Source organism: Alternaria ventricosa (assembly GCF_023758065.1).
Source record: "Alternaria ventricosa strain BMP 2768 chromosome Unknown scaffold_42, whole genome shotgun sequence".
Lineage (NCBI taxonomy): Eukaryota > Fungi > Ascomycota > Dothideomycetes > Pleosporales > Pleosporaceae > Alternaria > Alternaria ventricosa.
The window spans coordinates 11989-18157 of record NW_026055722.1 but is presented as its reverse complement, the minus strand read 5'-3'; the positions used below and the strand labels follow the sequence as shown (position 1 = coordinate 18157).

The window sequence follows — 6169 nt, the reverse complement described above, 5'->3', positions numbered from 1 at the left end:
GGACAATCGCGGATCTAAGTCAGATAGCTCTCTATCTGTAAAAGAGCAACGAGTAGACGGTAGTTGATACAAGAGAAATTCTTTTGTGTTTAAGGTATACTCTAATGGGTGTCGAAAGATACTATCAAATCAGAATCCCTTCTTAGCAAATATCTCTACAAGTTTTAGTAGAAGTTTAACAAGAGGTATTTCTTCTATTTCAAGCCAGAAGCCGACTCTACACCCCTATTTTGTTACAGGTTTCTCTAACTTTTTTTTTACATATATTTCATATATGTAAATAAAAAAGTAAATGGAGAGAGCTATTTTTCAATTAGTCTTAATAAATCTTCTAAGATGAATACTGGTTGAATTGTAAACTTGCAATTTGGTATAAAATTACATAAAAAAGACCGGTATTTATTAGAATCTATTCAAGCATTCTTTATGGGTATAGGTAGTATTTCCTCACACGGTAAAGATGCGGTTCAATTTAGAGTTTCATCTATAAAAGATCTACAAGTAATTGTAGACCATTTTAATAATTTTCCTTTAATTACACATAAATGGTCGGATTTTCAATTATTTAAGGCTGCTTTTGAATTAGTTAAATGTAAAAGACATTTGACCTTAGAGGGTTTAATAGATATTGTTAGCATAAAAGCTACAATGAATTTAGGTTTATCAGAGGAATTAGAGATTGCTTTCCCTAGCGCTTACGGTCTTGTCCCACAGCAGGGTAAGGCCCCACAGGGGACTAGGTTAAATATAGTAGCTAGACCTTTAAACCCTAATAAAAAAACAATTAACCCGAATTGATTGTAAGGGTTTGTTAGCGCTGAAGGTAATTTCTTTGTTAATCTTATAAATTCTAAGACAAAAGTTGGAAAACAAGTTATCTTAATGTTTTCCGTAACTCAACATTCGAGAGATGCTGCTTTATTAAAATTATTTTGCGAGTTCTTAGATTGTGGTAAATATTACCCTAGCTCTACCAGAAACGAAGGTAACTATACAGTTACGAAGTTTTCTGATATAGAACAAAAAATTATACCATTTTTCTTAAAGTATCCTATACAAGGGGTTAAAGCCTTAGATTTATCTGATTTTTCCAAAATAGGATCATTAATCAAAGAAAAAGAGCACTTAACTGACAAAGGGTTGGCTAAAATTGAATTAATAAAAAGTGGTATGAATACTAAAAGAATTAACTAAGATAGAGTTACCTAAGATAGACTTACTTTTTAATAATTAGTATTTTCTTCTATAGTTAGTTTTTTAGTTTTTATCACTATTACCTACATATTTGTATGATAAATCTGATCGCCATGTTAATGATTTTAGCTGTATTCTCAATATTCTTTGGGTTTATAACAAAAGACATGTTTATAGGGTTAGGTTCAGGATTCTTTTCAGATAATGCTTTATTTATACATCCTTCTCATGAAATAATGTTAGATACTGAATTTGGAGTACCAACTCTATTTAAGTTATTACCTTTAATATTTACTATTTCATTAAGTGTAATCGCTATAGTGTTGTCTGAATACTTATCTACTATACTAATTTACTTTAAATTATCTAGAGTAGGTTACAACATATTTAGTTTCTTTAATCAACGTTTCTTAATAGAACTATTTTACAACAGATACATTACAGGTATTGTACTAAAACTTGGTGGGCAAACTACGAAAGTAATAGATAAAGGATCCGTAGAGTATTTAGGTCCTTATGGGTTAGAGAAAGGGCTATTGAATATAAGTAATAATATTTCTAGATTAAACACTGGAGTTATAACATCTTATGCATTGTATATCATGATAGGGTTAATCTTTTATCTTTTATTTAACTCCTATATTAATAATACTATTATTATTTTAGCACTACTTATATCTTTATCACTAGCATTGTCTCAAAATAGTAATTCTACTATGAAAAGCACTGTTATTTTACAAAGTTCTCAACCACTAAGAGATGAGACTAGGGATTTTCACGATCATGTTCGTGGTTTACCTAGTGGTAGGGAGTTGTTAGTTCAAGCGGAGAATAAAGTTCATGTTGTAGGTGAAATAGTACAGAATGAAATTAAATTGAGTTGTGACTATAAAAGAAATATAGATAGATTAGCAGATGCAGAATTAAATCAACCGGGTATTTCACAACAAACAACTAATGATATCAATGCCATTAAAGAAACGGCTAAAGGATTATTAGAAGCAAGCGGGACAAACCTTGTGGAAAGTATGCAAGCAGTTGTAGATACATGTTGTTCATAATAGTAAAATAACGATTAGATCACCATATACTTGTTATGAAAAAGGTAAAATTTGTTATTTATAGTAATTTTTTTATCTATTATAGTATAACAAATCCCAGTATATACATCTTATGAAGTAACTGGTTAATTGCAGTCTAAATTTTATACAGCAATTAAGGGGGGGGAGAAGAGTAAAATAAACTTTTGCTTAAAGCCCCCCATAAAAAAAGGAAATTAGCTCAATTGGTAGAGCATCCGTTTTACACGCGGCAGGTTAAGTGTTCGAATCACTTATTTCCAACTTATTTTTCATAATTACACACCTATCTTAAAGGGAAAATGGTTAAATTTAACGATAATAAACATAAAAATTTATAGAAATGTAGTAAGGATGTACAATATTAATTAAACTTATAACTTTCATTGTTTTGCCCTAATTTATACCAATAATTCATAACAATATTCTATGGTAAACATATTCAAAAATAAACAAAATAGTTTTAATGATAAACCATTAAGTACTAACTATATTATAGAAAAAAATCCAAAAATACAAAGTAATTCTGAAAGAGATGAATATAATAACATTATTTTTTATACGTCTTCTAGTAAAGAATGATTTAGTAGTGTATACTCTTACAATAAATCTTACATTAAATCTTTAATAAGTTACGATGCTGTAGTAAATAAATTACTTAGAAGTTATTGTAATATGCTACAAGATAAAATAAAAATTCTTTTTAAACGTAGACGTGATAACAAGATTCGTTATTCAGCAAACAAAATATATGCAAGTAGAGCTGAGCTAAAACATACTAACACAAAACTTTTTATAACATTATATATATATAATAAACAAAAATCATCTATTGAGTGGTTTATATTAAAAATTCTTGTACTTGTAAAATATAGAAAACTAATTGTTGATGGAGAAAGAGTATTTGTACCAAACCATGAAAACAGAATACCTGCTTTATTAAAAAATAACTTTTTCATATTTAGAAAATGAAATATGGCTTTCTTTAAAACAAATAACAACTTAATAAGATACTTCCTAGTAGATTTAAGAAGAAAATACCATACGTTAAGTAATATACCTACTTATAACATTATACTTTTAAAAAAATTAGTTAGATTACAAAAAATATTCTTTAATTCATTAAAATTACTTAATTTTAATAAATCTAAATTCAATAGCTTAAATCTAAACTTAAGAAATTTAGGTTTAATTAGTTTAATTGAAAAATTATACAACAAAAAGGTAGAAATTAACTTAGTTGAGTTAAGATCTATACATTTAAATAGTGACGTATTTTCATCAGCAGTAGCTTTAAAATTAAGAGATAGGAAAAATAAAGCAGTAAGAGTTTTAAGAAAAGCTATTTTACAAATGGTAAGAATACCTGATTTACACACACTTATAACATTTGATGATAATATTGAAGCAATGAACAAAAACAATATTATAAATACCATAAAACAACAAGTAGTAAGTGGTGTAAGATTTGAAGCATCAGGTAGATTAACAAGACGTTTAACAGCTATGAGAGCTGTATTTAAGTATAGATATGCAGGTAGCTTAAAAAACATACGTTCCTCATTTAATAATAAACCATCTACTATGCTAAGAGGTTACGTTAAATCCAATACACAATATACCCTTATTAATTCTAAGACAAGAAATGGAACTTTTGGGTTAAAGGGTTGAGTTAGCAGTCATTAATGCTAACTGTAGATTTTTCACATTTTAGAGCAATATATTTACTTAGTATTGTGTATATCATATAAACCTACACCTATATTAGTTATATTTTTGTATATTCCCGCATGGGTTGAAAAAAACATATACATGTTCTTTTCTACCCTGCTGCTTATTTTTTTTCTTTTGTTTACCTTTTTTAGTTTCTTTTTTTTTATACAAAAAAAAACTAAAGCAACCAACAATGGCAAGATAAATAAAAGGAGATCTAGGTGTAATATTATTAACAGTGTAGATATATTTGTAGGTTCGATTCCTAATATCTCCAGTGAAAGGTTAAAACGGTTAAGGGCGTTCTTTCACTTTTCCCTTTTGTTCTACTAAAAATTTTAAAAAAATGAATACAGAAAAATTACTAGATAGGTTAAAAAAATTTTTTGGATACAGTGGAGTTTGCTGCTAAAGAAAAAAGTATAAAATTCATGGAAGATATATATACTTCATCTGAGAAAACTCAGATAGAGAAATGAAAGAATGATAGGAATTTCTTGTATTCTTTAGTTAAAAGAAATGCTCAACAATAATTGATTTGAGTGGGATTACACTTTCATCTCAGAAAGAACGTAATGTTGTTCATACTACCTCTATTGTTGTTAATAGAAATTATTTAGATAAAGCATTTTATAATAATGTTATACGTCGTAATTTTGGGGCTATTTTCTTAGATACGGAAAAGATTTATATTATTAGAATTATAAGAAATAGAAGGCGTGTATCGGAGGGGTATAGAATAGAGAATGGTACACACCTTTATAGAATAATGCAATATAAAAAATTTTTTAAAGAGGATATGGTTGAGTCGTTAGTTACACATAGAGATCATGGGTGAAAAACATTCTTAATTGTTCATGGAGTTAGATTACCATTACTAAAAGTTATAGTTAAAACTTTTGGGATAATAATTCGTAGTGGGAAAAATAATGTAAAAGGAAGTCTTTCACCAACTCAATTTAAGTAGATTAATGATGGTTGTATTTAATACTAGTGCATATAAAATTGTAACACAATCTTTTTATAATCCGGATAAGTTTGTGAATAAGCCTGTAATGCATCTTACAGAACGAAATTTAGATTTGTTTATCAAAACGATAATCATAGATGAAAATAGGGAATTTCCGTTTATTTATTCATCTCTTTCAAAATATAAAAAATTGAAAAGTGAAATTAATTTAGTATAAATGGAAAAAGACATAGAAAAGGTAAACAAATACATTAAAGAAAATCCCAGTAAATTTGTAGAAGTTAATCATAGGAATCTCACTAAATTTAAAAGTGTTCAGTCTAAAAGGGGGATACATACATGCACTAAAATCAATGTGAATAGTCCCGAAAAAATAAGTTAGTAAGACGATAGATTGGTGAAAAAAGAAGAATTGATAAATCATTATAAGAAATATTAACCGACTTATATAGAAGTATGTGATACTTCTTCTTCCGGTGGGGATTTTTAAGGGGTTGACCCTTGAGCCTCCATGGAATGGTTTAGAAGAGTATCTTCCTACTTTCCCATACAGATGTGAGTCACAAAATCGCAAATAAGGGCCAATCCTCCCGGGGTAGTGTGAGATGAGTGTTTATAGAAAAACACCTTTCTCTCATTAGGTAGCCCAATAAATACAAAAAACTTGTCTATTAGTACAGCTGTACTTTACAATACTAAGCAGGTATGTAATGACTGTTATAGTAAATTATTTTGTTATTATCGTTCTTGTATTAGTAAAACACCTTAATTTATGTCAATAAGCTCTTTTGTACGTACTATTCATTCAAATAATGATATATTATAAAATACAATTTATACTCCACCAGTATAGTTATTGTGACCTAATTAACACAGCAAACTCAACAAAAGTGTTTTAAACTAAAGAGCTAGTAGCATAAAACCTTTTAAGTACTAGTTAGGATCACAATATATATTTCCACACTTAAATTTTTTACATACCTAGAAAGTTTTTAGTTTCTTTTCTATTATAGGATCTATGTTAATGTATTACTTATAATACATAGAAAAATTTTAGAAAAGTTACTAAATAATTATATATAAAAGCTATACTATTTTCTCCCCCTAACTTTTTTTTTTACATATATCATGATATACTCAAAAAGTAAGGGGACTAGGGTAAATTATACAAATCAAAAAACTTTTTTCTAGTATACTATTTAAATACATAACA

At 27.8% G+C, this 6169-nt stretch overlaps 1 non-coding gene across 1 annotated transcript; it reads left to right on the top strand.

Moving 5' to 3' along the window:
- The first annotated feature begins 2464 nt into the window (after positions 1-2464).
- Positions 2465-2537, top strand: J4E93_011006. Its single transcript has one exon. It is a non-coding gene; the product is annotated as a tRNA-Val (tRNA).
- Positions 2538-6169: the final 3632 nt, after the last annotated feature.